We start from the raw sequence: 17,550 nt of genomic DNA on the forward strand, positions 1-17,550 counted from the left end.
CTGACTGAACCAGACTAGCCCTTAGCCACGTGGTGGAGGTGTGAGATTGTAACAACACCCTTGACTGCATCTCTAGATGTTCATCAGTGGAAAGAGGCGGAGTGTGAGTGCCTCATGTCTTTTATAGTCAGATCCCACCCCTGAGTATCCTGCCTGCTTATTGGTCATGTCCTGTTCTCTGTGTCCATTAGCTGCTTGTCTATGCCTGCCTATATATCATTATGTGTGTGTCTGCATATCATGACACTCCCCAGATGTGGGAATTTTTCCTGAGCTCTACTGTGCATATGCTGTCTTGTATGGATGTGACTCCCAGTGCACAGCAATATGATTTAACTCTTAACTGCCCTCTGAAGTGGGGATTAGAAAGCTAATCAGTTAAGGTCAATGAGGGAAAGGCAATAAAATCTAACATTGCCACTAATACCCATCTCCCATGAATGATTTTTAAAAAACTAATAACAAAACTGTCTACTGAATTAATTAAAATCTGAAAGTACAGACAAGACTTCACATCACTGCAGCAACACAACTTTTCAACATCAAGAGGTTTGTTTTTGTTCCAAGACTACAGTTAGTCGTGATAGGATATTTTAATGACAAACATGATAATGTAATTGTTTCATTTTGACTTTAATGATGTTTTGCATCACTAAATATTTAATGTAAAAAATGTGAAGCAAATTTACTACACCCCAACTGGCATTTAAAAAAACATCTTTCTCATGTGTTTTTTTGAAATATTAACAACTGCAAATTGCAAACGTTTCCACAATTCTGAATGCTGTTTTTTAAACTGATGGTTGACAATCAAAAGCAAACTAGCTGACTGCTCAAAAAGCTCTACAGAAGTTGAAGAAACACTTCATTGCATAATTAATGCTGAAGACAGATACTAAGCACCCAGTCCAAAAAAAATGTGCCTATCACTAGATCTGTTGAAAGAATCTTCTTGCTTTCCTCATTCATTCACGTGCTACTGCACCCACATTCTCTGCTGACAAAGAGACTGTTCATTCGGACAATGAGCTTTGCCAGAGAGCCTTCCACTGAAAAATCCGATCTCACCCACTAGATGCTGCAAGTCTGGATTATCAAAGCAAAAGCTTTCTGGCGGAAAACGATTTCTGTAAAGTTCTGAATGCCGAAGAATTCCTGCTAACGGGTCACAAGGGTGACAGGTTTCTACTGTGAAAGAGCTAGTCTCTTGGGATAGCCCGAAACCCTTCCACGATATTCATCTGGGATGCAAGTTAATGGTGCGTCTGTAAAGTGAGAGCGATGCTGCAGCTGCAGAAAAAACTAGAAAGACATCCTTTTGCAACTGAAATAGCTGATCTGAATGTGCAACTGAAGTAGCTGATCTGAATCAGGCCATTTTCACTGATGGGGAGATGATTGTTCTGCGGGTGCTTTTGCCCACCTAGAAATAAATAGACCTTGCATGATTTTTAAAATTATGATTAATTGAAAAGCTTAAGATGTTTTTCTTTTGTTTTTACTATAGTTACAACAACTTAATTGCTAAATAATGTAATCAATGAATTCACTTTTCATTCAGGTGCTTCATTACAGCGTTTACATGTTTTATCTTTATTTGATTACTCTGAGGTGGAAGCTTTGTTAGTTCACAGCAATTGATCTAATATTCAGAAGACTATAGGTAGAGCATAATAGCTTGGCCACAAATTTCATTTTTCTGATAGTGTTTTCCAAGAATATGGGCTGGATTCTCCGCTTCGCGATACCGGAAAGGCAAATCGCGAAGTCTCCCATGTAGCAATTTTCTTCTGTTTTCGATTTTGCTTTGTCTGCATCTTGTGTAACTTTTATAGTAAGCGTTCTGAAGTCAGCTGATACCATATATTATTCCTTATGTCTGTATAAAGCTCGCGGTCTTACAGTTGAAGTAGACGCTTTATTGTGAGTTTGTTTTCTCTCCAGTGCTTATACTATCTTGCATCTGAGCTGCCTGTCTGTGTCCTGCTCACCAGCTGCCATTCCTGTGAAGAGTCTGCTGACTTCCTGTTTGTCTATGTATATATACATCTCTGGTACTCCCTCTAGTGGTTACTTAGTTGTAGTGTATTTACATTAACCCCTTGTGTATATACAGTGATGCATATCATAGAACATAGAATGATACAGCGCAGTACAGGCCCTTCGGCCCACGATGTTGCACCGACATCGGAAGTCAAAAACTAAAGGCCATCTAACCTACACTATGCCATTATCATCCATATGCTTATCCAATAAACTTTTAAATGCCCTCAATGCTGGCGAGTTCACTACTGTTGCAGGTAGGGCATTCCACGGCCTCACCACTCTTTGCGTAAAAAACCTACCTCTGACCTCTGTCCTATATCTATTACCCCTCAATTTAAGGCTATGTCCCCTCGTGCTAGCCACCTCCATCCGCGGGAGAAGGCTCTCACTGTCCACCCTATCTAACCCTCTGATCATTTTGTATGCCTCTATTAAGTCACCTCTTAACCTTCTTCTCTCTAACGAAAACAACCTCAAGTCCATCAGCCTTTCCTCATAAGATTTTCCCTCCATACCAGGCAACATCCTGGTAAATCTCCTCTGCACTCGTTCCAAAGCTTCCACGTCCTTCCTATAATGAGGCGACCAGAACTGTGCGCAATACTCCAAATGCGGCCGTACCAGAGTTTTGTACAGCTGCAACATGACCTCATGGCTCCGGAACTCAATCCCTCTACCAATAAAGGCCAACACACCATAGGCCTTCTTCACAACCCTATCAACCTGGGTGGCAACTTTCAGGGATCTATGTACATGGACACCGAGATCCCTCTGCTCATCCACACTGCTAAGAATTTTACCATTAGCCAAATAGTCCGCATTCCTGTTATTCTTTCCAAAGTGAATCACCTCACACTTCTCAACATTAAACTCCATTTGCCACCTCTCAGCCCAGCTCTGCAGCTTATCTATGTCCCTCTGTAACCTGCAACATCCTTCCACACTGTCTACAACTCCACCGACTTTAGTGTCGTCTGCAAATTTACTCACCCAACCTTCTGTGCCCTCCTCTAGGTCATTTATAAAAATGACAAACAGCAACGGCCCCAGAACAGATCCTTGTGGTACGCCACTCGTAACTGAACTCCATTCTGAACATTTGCCATCAACCACCACCCTCTGTCTTCTTTCAACTAGCCAATTTCTGATCCACATCTCTAAATCACCCTCAATCCCCAGCCTCCGTATTTTCTGCAATAGACGACCGTGGGGAACCTTATCAAACGCTTTACTGAAATCCATATACACCACATCAACTACTCTACCCTGGTCTACCTGTTCAGTCACCTTCTCAAAGAACTCGATAAGGTTTGTGAGGCATGACCTACCCTTCACAAAACCATGCTGACTATCCCTAATATCACTACAGTAACAACAACATAAATGGTGATTTCAAACGGCAGAAGAGCTGAGATGGGCAAAGTCGGGTGATGTTGCAGGGGTGGAAATTTTAGTGCCAGCACAGTATGAGGTCAGAAGCTCATTTTGAGATTAAATATGACATCAAAGCTGAAAAGTGGCAGGCTTAATCTCAGTGTTGCTGGGAGAGGAATGGAATTGGTAACTAGGGTGTAGAACCTGGAGCAGGGACTGAAAACAATGGTCTCATTCTTCCTCATTTTAATTGGAGGAAATTTCTCTTCCTCCACTGCTGGATATCGGGTCGGCAGTTTAATAACTTAGCAACTATAGAGGAGCTGAGAGAGGTGGTGGCGAGCTGGAACTGGGTGTTGCAGCAAGCTCACAACCACCATCATCTAGAAGGACAAGGGCAGCAGACACAAGGAAAAGCCAGCTGCTGAAAGTTCCCCTCCAAGCCACTCATCGTCATGACTTTAAACACATTGTCATTCCTTCACTGTCACTGCATCAAATTCCTGGAACTCCCTCCATTGCAGCACTGATGGTGTACCTACACCACATGGATTGCAACCGTTCAAGAAGACTGCTCGCCACCACTTCTCAGGGGCAATTAGGGTTGGGCAATAAATTCTGGCCCAGGCCGTGACACCCGCATCCCCTGAAAGAATTTTTACATGTGAAAACTAACGCTGTGCCTTTGGATAATATCACCAAGAGACAGCCTGTAGATGAGAAATAGGAGGGGGCCATGAATAGATCCTTAGGAAACACCAGAGTTAACACTGCAGAAGCAGGAAGAAAGCCATTGCAAGTAATTCCCTTGCTACAATTAGATAGATAAAAATGGAACAATGTGAGAGCAGTCTCACCCAGCTGGAGGACAGGAGAGAGACATTCAAAAAGGATGGTGTTGTCAAAGGCCGCAGACAGATTGAGAAGGATGAGAAGGAAAAATTTACCTTTGTCAGTCACATAAGCATGTAATTTGTGATTTTGATAAGAGCTTAACTGTGGCCTAATGTATTTGAGTGACAAGAGTGAGGGTGATCCAAGGAAGTAACTTTGTATCAATTGCAGTAAAACGGAAAATTATGTTCAGAAGGAATTAAGAAATTCCAAAAATTCCCTGGGACACCTGTGAACTTTTTAAATGTCATTATTAACCTTTTTAATATTAGTGAAAAGTTGGCAGGTTTCCATGATCTTAAAACTTAACTGGCATTTGGACACTGTTGAGCAGCTACAATACAGAACTTGCAGACGTGCCAGCTGGCTTTCTGTTGTTCTCAGCCATAAACTGCATTTTTGGTTCTTGTGTTTCCTGAAGATTTTGTAATCATTGTTTTGAGGGGAGCTTTGGGCTTGCCTTTGGTTTTGGAGTTGTTTCCTTGCTGATTTGGAATAGTTTGTAATTCACATTGGCAGTTTTTGTAGATTCCTTGCAGAATCTCCCCAAGTGTCCAGATTTGCCTTAATTAGATCTCAATTAGTGACATAATTGTAGTAACACACAAAGTTCATATTCATCAAACTACAACCAAACCATTCGAGTACTGACGCGAATGAGTCACATCTCAGAGCTTGGTCTCAACATAGCTCGAAGGTGAAGAACAACCAACACAGAGTATCTGTAAGAATTGCTCAAGGGTTCCCAGTCACTTTCTCTTTATCTCTAGTACTCAAATTGACCAATGCATTCAGCACGGTGTTGAAAATCAAGCCTGTTCTTCACTGTGAGAATAAAATGTATTATTTTGTTTATAACTCTACATTAATCAATTAGATAAAATGTTGCCATTTAGAACACCTGAATGTCTCTTACATCATCATCACTTTTTACACAGCCTGATTAATTATTGCAGTTAACCTGTATCGAGAATTCTTAGCTAGTTTTGCAGACACAGAGGTCAACTGAGCATTTCTGATAGTCTGCAGCAGACGACGCAGTGACATCACAATTGTATTGTGCCACCATGTGGTAGTTTGAGAGTTTATCTTCATGATTTCCCCATGTGGAAAATTCCAAATCTCGGCCAGACCACCTAGGGTGCAGAGATGCTCTCTAAGAATCACATCAGACTGCTGCTGTGTGCATCCTAGTGACTCGTCACGGTGAAGTTGGAAGAGACTTAGAAGCAGGTTGTTTGCCAATCACTTTTTCTGCCAGTGAATAATACAGCTGGGGGGTGGGGGGGCATTGGAGATTGAAAAGAGAGTTTGGAGATCTGAAAATGGGAAAAATACATTATAGAATAAGGAAGTTAAAAGGTCAATGGGGCAGCACGGTAGCATGGTGGTTAGCCTAAATGCTTCACAGCTCCAGGGTCCCAGGTTCGATTCCCGGCTGGGTCACTGTCTGTGCGGAGTCTGCACGTCCTCCCCGTGTGTGCGTGGGTTTACTCCGGGTGCTCCGGTTTCCTCCCACAGTCCAAAGATGTGCGGGTTAGGTGGATTGGCCATGCTAAATTGCCCGTAGTGTCCTAAAAAGTAAAGTTGGGGGGTTGTTGGGTTACGGGTATAGGGTGGATACGTGGGTTTGAGTAGGGTGATCATTGCTCGGCACAACATTGAGGGCCGAAGGGCCTGTTCTGTGCTGTACTGTTCTATGTTCTATGTTCTATGTCATTGTTGATTACTAGTTGAAGTCTCCAAAGTATGGAATTACAAATCTACATTTCTGTGCAGACTTTGCCATTATATTACCATTGCAAGTTGTCCTTCAAGTCCCGCGTTATCCTGGCTTTGAACTATATCACCGTTCCTTCACTGTTGCTGGGTCAAAATCCTGGATCCCTTCCTAACAGCACTGTGGGTGTATCTGCACCATGTGGACTGCACCAGTTCCTTCTCAAGGGAAATTAGGGATGGACAATAAATGCTTGACCTGTGAAAATATTTTTTTTAAATTACACAGAGTTTAATATCTGCAGTGAAGTAAGCAATGCTGTTCTTGCTCCTGATTTCTGCAAGACATACTGCATATGGGGTTGGGGGGGGGGGGGGGGGAGTGGGGGTAGCCAGGAGGAACAGAACAAAAGATTCGCAGCAATGGCCTTTTATTGTATGAAAGACCTTTTCAGGCCAAGGCTCAGATTGTAAGTGTGATTACTGTCACATGGTTTTGAATAGTTAGTACAGTGCCAGTCAATTGCCAATGTAAAAGTCAAAGTGGCCTCTTTATAGTTAGCTTGATCATCATGATGAGGAATGACTTCAAAATTCTTTCTTTTATAACAGAGAATATTTCATTGGACAATGATCCTCATTGCATTATTCATTCAAATAAATAGTTTCACTGCTGACTTTGCTGTCTTACACTGACCATTGCACATTAATTTAAGAAGTTCCAAGATCAAATTATGTTTGAATTACCATAGACATTTTATATTGGACAGTGAATCCTTTTTCTGCTTATCTGTCTGGAGTTTCTAATCTCATGTCAGATAAAGGTTGTCCAGGGATAGTACACAAAAGTGTTCAGCTTTTAATTGCATAACTAATAGCAAAAGTGGAAAGACTTCAAAGGATTTCTGCACTGCTCTCCACTTCCAAAAACCCAGTTTAATGCCAACAACTTAAAATATAAAGACTTCTAAAGAAAACATCTTCCATTTAAACCAGACCTTTCCTGCCCTAATCCCTGTTCCCACACTTTATTTTAGCTATTAAAAAAAGAGCTTCAACATTGGCACCTCTTTTAAAAATCAAACTGTTGCAAGCATTCACATCCATTCTCTTTCTATTGATTTATTTTCTGTTTTGACCTTTTGAATACTGATAACATCATGGAAGTAGTGAATGTGCTTTGGTGAGTTGCTAATTCTAGCTGAGTTGAAAGTTTGGACAAATAATTGAATATGGCAGCCTGGCTTAAGCATCGTGTCTGCAACGATAATCAGAGATAAGTACTTCATGTCAACAGAATGTGCCACTTAACAAAAATATTCTTAAAATACATGCAGGGCAAATAAAATGGAAGGATGCTAAAATGAATGGTAATCCTGGACAGCTGGATTTGTAAGAAGTGTCCAGATGGAGAGACTCCCTTTTAAACTGAAACTCTTTTTATTCTGTTCTGATCTAAACAGTGTCAAAACTTTCTGCAAAATTTCTACTCAAAATGACCAATTACATTTAGTTTACCGGTATTAAATTGGCACCATGCCAAGGAGAGGCAGTGGTGTAGTGGTATTGTCGCTGGACTAGTAATCCAGAGACCCAGAGTCACGGGATCCGGGTTTGAATCCCACCATGGCAAATGGTGAAACTTAAATTCACTCTGGCCAGAAGCCGACCATCCAGTGGCCTCCGATTGCCTGGGAGACCCCCTCAAGTGCTATGAAACCATTGTCGTAAAAACCCATCTGGCTCATTAATGTCCTTTGGGGAAGTCTGTCGTCCTTACCTGGCCAGGCCTACATGTGACTCCAGACCCACAGCAATGCGGATGACTCTTAATTGCCCTCAGGGATAGACAATAAATGCTGGCCCAGCCAGCGATGCCCCATGTACGAATATTTTTTTAAAAATTAACAACAGTGAAAAATAATTTATAAGTGATTTACAGACTTCAACAGAAACATAGGCGCCATTTTATAACTAAACATCGAGCTTTTAATTGCTACATTTGTGAACACGTTCTTTCATAACATGATGGTGATGCTCGAAATGGTTTCTATGGGCGCGATTTAACAAAAAAAAAATCAGAGTCCGTCCTTGCCGGGACGACCCCGCTATCTCACAACACTCTGTTGCTATTTCGGGCCCTGGGGAACGCCTCTCCTGTACTGAGAGGCTCCTCAGTGCAGGAAGAGATTGGGATGCCATTTATAAATTGTGCCCTGGTCTCCCGAACCCCCCTGACGTGATGCCCCCAATGTCCTAACTCACCTGCTAGGGGGTTCTCGAGTGCCCCTTGCGCACCACCACATATCGCCAGGCATCCCCGGGTCCTATCCCAGCCTGGCAGTGTCGGCCTGGGCACACTGTCAGAGCCAGGCTGGCACCTGATGGCATTGCCTGGTCGGGCATGGGGGTACATACCATGCTAACATGTCTACTTTTCACCCCCTGCAGACAATGGATGTTGGAATACAACCAGCAATGATTTTTTTCAAATAAATTTAGTGCACCCAATTCATTTTTTCCAATAAAGGGGCAATTTAGTGTGGCCAATCCACCTAACCTGCACATATTTTGGGTTGTGGGAGTGAAACCCCCACAGACACGGGGAGAATGTGCAAACTCCACACGGACAGTGACCCAGGGCCGGGATTCGAATCCGGGTCCTCAGCACCGTCATCCCAGTGCTAACCACTGCGCCACATGCTGCCCTTATAACCAGCAATTATGGCCTTCCTGCTAGTCACTGCAGCCCTGGGGGATGCCCTGCGGTTGGAGCAGCTTGAGGAGAAGGAAGCTGAAACAGCAGAGCGTGTCCCAGAGGACTAGGAGGCAGCCACAGAGGATGGAGAGTCGGCCACCTAGCAGGCCGAGGGGGAGGAGAAGGAGGTTCAAAGGAAGCACCGCATGAGCCCTCGCGTGGAACCACAGCGCCTATCATTCGAGGATACACAATTGACTCGGTCATAGAAGACAGAGGATAGCAGTGGAACTGTGCGTTTCTGATGGAGGACTGTGACTAGTGGCATTCCTCAGGGGTCAGTGCTGGGACCTTTACTGTGTGTAATATATATAAATGATTTAGAGGAAAATGTAACTGCTTTGATTAGTAAGTTTGGGGACGATACAAAGGTTGCTGGAATTGCGTCTGGCGATGAGGACTGTCAGAGGTTACAGCAGGATATAGATCTGTTGGAGGCTTGGGCAGAGAGATGGCAGATGGAGTTTAATCTGGACAAATGTGAGGTAATGCATTTTGGAAGGTCTAATACAGATAGGAAATATACAATAAATGGCAGAACTCTTAAGAGTTTTGAAAGGCAGAGGGTCCTGAGTGTACAGGTACACAGGTCACTGAAAGTGGCAACCCAGGTGGGGAAGGTAGTCAAGAAGGCATATGGAATGCTTGCCTTCATCAGCCAAGGCATTGAGTTAAAAAATTGGCAAGTCATATTGCAGCTTTAATAACCTTAGTTAGACCGCACTTCAATTCTGGTCGCCACACCACCAGAAGGATGTGGAGGCTTTAGAGAGGGTGCAGAAGAGATTTACCAGATGTTTCCTGGTATGGAAGGAATTTGTTTTGAGGAGAGGTTGGAGAATCTTGGTTTGTTCTCACTGGAATGACAGAGGTTGAGGGGTGACCTGATAGAAGTCTACAAGATTATTAGTGGATAGTCAGAAGCTTTTTCCCAGGGTGGAAGAGTAAATTACTAGAGGGCATAGGTTTAAGGTGTGAGGGGTAACATTTAAAGGGGATGTACGAGGCAAGTTTTTTTACACAGAGGGTAGTAGGAGCTTGGAGCTTACTGCCGGGCGAGGTAGTGGAAGTAGGGACGATAGTGAGTTTTAAGGGGCGTCTTGACGAATACATGAACAGGATGTGAATAGAGGGATATGGTCCCCGGAAGGGTAGGGGATTTTAGTTGAAACAGGCAGCATGGCCGGTAGAGGCTTGGAGGGCCGAAGTGCCTGTGCTGTTATTTTCGTTGCTCTTTGACCTGCAGATCGGGCATGCTGTCGAAGACTCCGGCTGCGCAGGGGGACGGTGCGACATATCTGCCAGATCATGGCACACCTGGCACCGCAGGGGAATTGGGGAGGACGCTAGCTCCTAGTGGCTGTCAAGGTGACAGTCCACAGACTCCTTCTGCTGTGTGGGGTCCTGTCCAGGATCTCTCGGTGCACAGGTGCATCCACGCTATCATTGAGGCCCTATATGCCCAGTCGGCACAATACATCCATTTCAATATGGACCAGGCCCACCAGGATGCCCAGGCAGCGGGGTTCATGGGCTGATCGATGGGATGTATGTCGCCCTACGATGACAGGCCACCCTTCACAAACTGAAAGGGGTTCCACTCAATGAACGTGCAGCTGGTGTGTGACCATCAGATACGCATCTTGCACGTCTGCACCCGATACCCGGGCAGTGTGCACGATGCCTTCATCCTGGCACACTTGACGATTCCCAGCCTTTTCACTCCTGGACGACAGGGATTATCCACTCTGGTCATGGCTGATGAGGCCACGGACCGACATGGAGACCCACTCCAATGATGCCCATGCAGCGACCAGGTGCGTGATCGAGCGGTACTTCGGCCTCTTGAAGATGTGATTCAAGTGTCCTCATACAGTTCTGGCTCTGCAACTGTATCTCCATGTTCGATGGGACTGTCCGTTCTGGAAGCCCGAAACCTGTCTGGACAGCAGCTAGTCCCTGGGGTCGATCCACTCTCTAACCGTCCGCCCGCTTGGGTGTTCCTACCTCCACGTGCTGAACCGGAGCATGTGTGTGGTGCACACCAGATAGTGCCCTCGGAGCTTCTTCACTAACATACGCAACCAAGATGAGTGTCTCTGGGGTGGTGGAGGGTGTTAGAGACGGCTGTGATGGGAAATCAGTGACATCATTGGACGAATGCTCCGGGGTGTCCTGGGTTTCGGGTTGATGGCTCTCGCTGCTCGGCACCTGGGGATCTAGCTGTGGCTGGGGGCGGGGGAACATCAGAAGGCCCCATAACCAATAACTCCGATAATACACAAGACAGGACGCATGATTAGACCATGGGCCGGGGGGGGGGGGGGGGGGGGGGGGGAATTGGGGGTGGTGTTGAGTGTATGGAGAGGGCATGTCAGGGTGGTATGGGGCTGTGTGACACACATGTCACGGGGAACTGCAACTCAGGGGTCTCACTTCCTCACCCGATGCCGACCTCCACCCCGACAACTGCCCTCTCCTCAGGCCCGCCCACCACGTCCAGAGGCAGCAGGGCCGGCGGTCCCCCTCCAGTTTTTTCTGCTCCCGGCAGTTATGGGAGGCCTTCTCCTGGGGGTGGGGTGACAGAAAACATACAGTCAGGTGCATGAAGCACTGGAGGGGTGGGTAGCTGGTGACTTCAGTGGCCAGGGCATCCAGCCACAACATGCCAGCATGTGGTGTTGGGTGGGGTTCGGACGCCAGCCTGGTGGTTGTGCGGGAGGGTGGGGCTACGGGGCACAGTGCTGCCTGCTCACCCTGGGCACCCTGAGGAGGTTGCGTAGTGTTTTTCTGACACCATTGGCCAGTCTGGAGGGTGTTGCTTGCGGCGCTGACCGCCTCTGCCACCTGCGCCCAGGCACGGCCAATGGTGGCAGCTGGCAGCCTCCTTCCCAAGCTAAGGTACAGGGTCACCTGCCTCTCAAGCTTGGCATCCATGATCCTTGGCGCCATCTGTCCTTGCTGCCACCTTGTTGGCTGGGATGGTGTGTGTGGGGAGTGAAGTGTATATAAGCGGCTGCAGCTTGTCAGCCTCCTCAGTGTCAATCGTCAACCTGGAGAATCTGACACCATTTCTTACTGGAATCAGTTATGTTCCATGTGGCACCGGTGCCAGGCGTTCAATGGTCGCTGAATCGGTCTAGCTACGGCACCAGTTTTGCTGTCGCCGAAGTCCACGAGTCCTGCCCCGGCGCCAACACTTAGTTTCAGAATAGAAGAATTCCACAGCTCATCTCTCTGCTATGCATGAGGGGCCCAAGTGTGCACAATTTAAAACTAGTTTGTAGTAGGTACTGCAACAAAATGCGAAATTGATCCTAATTAGCATCAAATTGACAGTCTTGCTGAGAGAAGCTGCAATAATAATAATCTTTTATTGTCACAAGTATGAAGTTACTGTGAAAAGTCCCTAGTCGCCACATTCCTAAGGGTTGAGTCAGAATTTCTTGCTTGCAAAAATAAACTCACTAAAAACTAGATGGGACATGATGGTCGGAATTCTCCAGCTGTTTCGATTTGCGATTCACCTTTCCCGCTGACAACGCACCCCGCCTGCAGGTTTCCTAGCAATGTGGGGTGGTTTGATAGGAAATCCCATTGACAACCTGCGGGAAGACAGAATCCCACCACCAGCGAACAATGCACTGCCAAGAAACACGTGGCTGCGGAACTAGAGGATTCAGCCCGATATTAGTACCTTATAAATACAAACTGTTAAATGACAACCAGTAAATGCTGTTGTGACACATGTATGTTAAACATCTGTGTTTAGCAGTCAGTTAGCATTTTTGGGCCAATATTGATTTTCCTGTATTCCAGATGAAAATCATATTTCTTGGTTCTTCCCAGTACCCAACTCCTTGTCACTTGTTAATGCTCCAAAGGATTAAACACCAAGACCCACCAGATTTTTGCCACAAAGGGCCCTCTCTGTTGTTGCGGAACTGCCTGAAAATTGTAATTCACCCCACCCCCCCCCCACCCCCCCAGAACACGTTACTTCCCATTTTCGTGACAGCAAGAGTGGGGGTGGTATATGTTTCACACATGCACGTTTTACATAGGCAGCTGGTCATTTAAAGCAACAGTTGTCTTCAGTGAAGTCAGATTTTGATAGCCTTCGAATGTGAAACTGAAGTGTGCAGATTAGTCCCGGTAAGAGCAGGTCTGCTCTTTGCGAATTAATTTGGGTAGCCGGGCTTTGGTAACACCAGGTACCCTTTTGGATCTGGTCTGGTTTGTGGGAGATCAGGTGCCCTTTGAAATTGTTCAAATTAGGCACAAATGTGCATGATAAGTGTATAAACCCATTAAGTCAAGCTCATATTAACTGTCAACATACCAGCTAAAATCACCAGTCAGGAGCACCAGGTAGGAGGACCTGCCAAGCAGCCAAGGCATTCAAATGCCCTGCCCTTTAAATTTTGGGAAACGAAAATATGGGGCAAAAGATTTCTGGCGATTCCACTCTGTTGACACAAGCCTGAGAGCTTCCATTGCTGGATTACTGCTGCGTAACTGATTTCATCTGTGTGGAGGGGAAGAAGAATGTTTGAATTGACAGAGGAGAGAGTGACAAAATGGTTGTTATGAAAAAGCTATTACCAACCCTTGCCCATTGTACTTTCAGTATAATTGTGTGACAAAGGCCTACTTGCAGGAATGTTTTGGATTTGTCAATTTCTTTTTGAAACCTTTCTCCAGTTTTCCAAGTTGATATATGTGGTGACATATCCCAGCAAAATATCATGACTTGTTTGGTTTGGGGACAGGAGAGAAGCAGCAATTCACTAGCCCTATTTATTGATGCTATTAAATCCAACTTCATCTCCATAGGATTCCTCTTTGTAGACAGTCCTTCAAGGTTGAGGATGACTTGCTTCCATTCTGATTTGATGAATTGTGAGATGACTGAGATAAGTCCAATGTGTGATCGTCAGACTCTGCCACATACAGGGCAGGTGGTCAGGTAGATGGGTTGGTGGGAAGTTTGTGCACTCTTTCTATCGCCTCAACTTTGTTGCTGCCTGTTCCTGATGAAGTCCCTTGATGTGTTTGGTGCCTTCCTAAATTAACCTTCTCCATTTTGGTTAGGTACAAGCCAGGGACTCCCATGAGTCAATGGGAATGTTTGACCTGTTCAGGGATGTTTTGAGGAAATCCCGGAAGCTTTTCCGTTGACCTCTTTGGAGTCTCCATTGAATTGAGCACTCAATGGAAAGACGGACTCAAACCTAAAATATATCTTTAAACTGAGTCTATATTGTTATGATCAGGAAGAAGCACAATTAAGAATGAAGGATTTGTGGATTATACAGTCAGTTCATCCTGAAATATTTGTGTAATCCATTGTCATTCACCACTGGAATCTTATTTTGTGAAACAAAGGATTCTATTCCATATTCATTGTTTTCAAGCTTTTTTAATTAGACTGATTGATGGGTTTGAAAAGATCAGCAATATTATAATGATATGGATATCAGTTTATATCAAATTTTAAGTAGGGCTTGTCAAAACCTATCCCTCTGAAAGGAAATAATTATTTGTTCTTTTTTTCCACAAAGTAAATGAGTGGCTATTTCCTAAAATGGCAGAGGAACTTTCACCAAAATCTTATCCTTGTATCCCAAATTTCAGGCACTATGTTATGTAAATCCAAACATGAATTAAGAGGCTGCACAATGAGCCTTGCATCTTTGCCATAGTGAGCATCCCACTGTCCTGTAAAAACTGTGAGATAACTCGAGAGAGTTTCTGCTCATGGATTCTTAACACTCAGTATAGTTCAGCTATAACCACATTTGCTGTACTTGACTATTGTAACCTTGCAGACTGTGAATGCCAATGCATATCACAGCTCAACCTCAAAGACACATAATTTAATAGTGCTTGTGTGATCTAAGAATTACATTATGCTGTTTTTAACCTCATCTTGCAGGTGGCAAGATTTTGCTTTTTAAGTTAGGACACCAACATCGGGGTCAAATGGGGGTCCCGATCCCACACTATGTCAGGTGCAGGCACTTGACTGTGATTTTGCTGAATTAGTGGCCAGAGGGTATACTGGCTGTCCAAGTAAGACATTGGGTAGGCTGCCAAAGCAGTAGGAGGCCCTCTAGCACAGAAAGAATTGTGGTCTGCCATTGCAGGTGTGGGAGCCTCCATCAGGAAGTGCCCTCTCACAACTTTAATTTGAATTTTTAAAATGGCTACAGCTACTGGACGACCATTGTGGAGGAGAAACCACTCCACGGTTCAGCGTGTTGCTACAGCTGTGACCAGGAAAGCCCGCTGGGCCTGAAAGGATTGGTGGGGCCCTAGTCCCTGAGGTTTTCTGCTGGCAGGTTTGCTCTCGGCAGCTGAGCTGCTTCCAACTCTGAGGGGGGCCTGCGGGCTGACTGAAAGATTCCAGTCATCTTCAAATAATTGGTCTTAATTGCCTTTAACCTACCTTAATTGGCTACCTGCCACTTTGGGCAGGTTCTTGATCCCGCCTCTGCGAGAATGGCTCAGGGTTAATACTGCATCTGTAATCATCCCTTATCGGGCAACGGTTCTGTGCTAGGTTTGAAATGCTGTGCTGCATGCAAAATGTCAATGGTTGGGAAGTGAATTGATAATCAGTAAGTTTGATCATTTTTGGGCTAGCATCAGGGAAACTACAAAAAAAGGCCACCATGTTGTTATAAAAACACAATTGGTTCACCAGTGATATTCAGGAAAAAGGACCTGCAACTGGGAAGCAGTTTGGTTTTCTTGTGACCCTAGCTCAGATTACACAGTTGAAACACAATGCCTCCATTTCTCATGCCAGCTGAGAATAGCCAATAAATGTGCCCATCCAGTACTGCCCGCAACAAAGCATTTTTTTAAAAAGTGTATGACCAAGGTTCACATATGAATAAAGAAAAAAGCACCAGGGAATTGGCAGTGCACTTGAAACAATAAGCCAGGAGTGTGAAAGCCTTCACAGAGTAAGAAAACTGAGGGGCACAGAGGAGAACAAAAGAAAGAATGTTAAACGACTGCATGTTACTGGCACAAGAATCGATGACCGTTCTAATGGATTGTATATTTCCACTGGAGAAAATTGTTTTCTTTCAAAAGGTTGAAGCCATAAAGAAAAAAAACACCAAAATGATACAACAGAAGTAAAAAAGACACTAGGCTTAATAGATTGCAATACCTATATGAAAGCAATAATATCTACAGTAACTGATTGAAGCTTCAATAATGAGTCAACTAGATACAGTTTTGGTTAAATCTAGTCATTTTTTGCATTTTGGGGTCAAGCAGGCAATAGAAACTAGAACATCAAATGTCCTGACATTTTAACTGATGAATTTTCAGTTACTCATAAAAATTTCCAAAGATAATTTGACCGTTTTTTTGTAAATAATGCCATGTTTCTCAAAAATGTTAATGATTATTACCAAGATTTCAGTAAAACATGACCAGCATTTCACTTCATTGCCTACAGTTTGAAGTTTGCAAACAGCATGTCGATCAATTGCCTGTGGACTGTTTTCAAAACCAGCATTACAAAAATGGCATCATCAGCATGAAAAAAAAATGGATGCTCTCAGATCTTCTGACAACGCTGAAATAAATGCGTACTCTACATCCTCGCCCAGTTTTGTACTCCGGGGCCCTTTACAAAACTGGTGGATTTGTATTTTTCCTGATTTTCTTACGAAATTGTATTACGGCGATCTTTATGTGACGATGAGTAAACGCGTGATTCTCATTTTATCGCTAATACGTATTTTGTTTTGTTATCACAATGGCAAAAGCAATCTTCTGCAATTACTACATTGGGTGTTTAGGTGCTTTACAAATGTAAATCGAGGCCCAAATGCTAGTTGCAGCACCCCAGTCAAAATTGGTCTCCAAATGCATGGCAATCGCACAGTGCATACTCCCTTAATTTGTTTTGTATTGTTGCAACCAAAGTAATGGTTGTTGAAGAAATTGTTTCCAAAGTGACAGAAAAAAAAATATTTTAATTGTTCCATTTATGTGGAAAATTCAGTGAGCTGCTGACACTGATCTCCTGTTCTTCAGCAACCTACGCCCACAACTACCCACCAACCCATTCCATTTCAGAAACAACAGCTTGTATCAATATGGCTCCTTTAATGCGGTAAAAGATCCCAAGGTGCTTCACAGGGGAATTTATAAAACAAAATTTGACACAGAGCCACATAAGGAGATACGAGGACAAAGAGTTATGTTTTAAGGAACGTCTTAAAGGTGGGGTTTAGGGTTTTAGTAGGTGAAGGCAAGTCAGTGGTAGAGTGATTAAAGTCGGAGATGCTTGAGGTCAGAATTGGAGAAACGCAGTTATTTTGGAGGGTTCTGGCACTGGAGCAGATTACAGAGATAGGGAATGGTGAGATCCTGGAGGGACAGGGGGTGCCCTGCCCTTGTGATGGGGGGGTCTCGAGGAAACCCGAGCAGTTAAATTGGGTCATTGTGGGGTGGGGTCTGGAGGCCACAGTGGGGAGGTTGAGGAGGGTTGAGAGATCAGGTGGCATTTAAAAATGGCGCCGCGATCTCTTCCTGCACTGACAAGCCGAGGCTAGGAACAAAAAAGGTTGCATTTGATAGCGGGGTCTTTCTCAGCGCTGCAGATGCCGAGGAACACCCCACTAAATACGCCCAAAATGGGACTCCATTTTATCCCCATTAAATCGAGCCCAAGAAATTTAAAATCAAGGCCCTCCTTAACAGGGGAGCTAATGGAGTTCAGTAAACAT

General features: G+C 44.5%; 1 protein-coding gene and 1 long non-coding RNA gene across 12 annotated transcripts in view; both read left to right on the plus strand.

Annotated features, from left to right (window-relative positions):
- Positions 1–17,550, plus strand: part of cdk6 (cyclin-dependent kinase 6) — a 352,894-nt gene that overhangs the window by 197,986 nt on the left and 137,358 nt on the right. The gene's annotated exons all lie outside the window — the stretch shown is intronic.
- LOC119966121 lies at positions 895–16,547 on the plus strand. Its single transcript, XR_005460682.1, has 2 exons — positions 895–1,259; positions 16,272–16,547. It is a non-coding gene; the product is annotated as an uncharacterized LOC119966121 (long non-coding RNA).

Source organism: Scyliorhinus canicula, chromosome 5, assembly GCF_902713615.1.
Source record: "Scyliorhinus canicula chromosome 5, sScyCan1.1, whole genome shotgun sequence".
Taxonomy (NCBI): domain Eukaryota; kingdom Metazoa; phylum Chordata; class Chondrichthyes; order Carcharhiniformes; family Scyliorhinidae; genus Scyliorhinus; species Scyliorhinus canicula.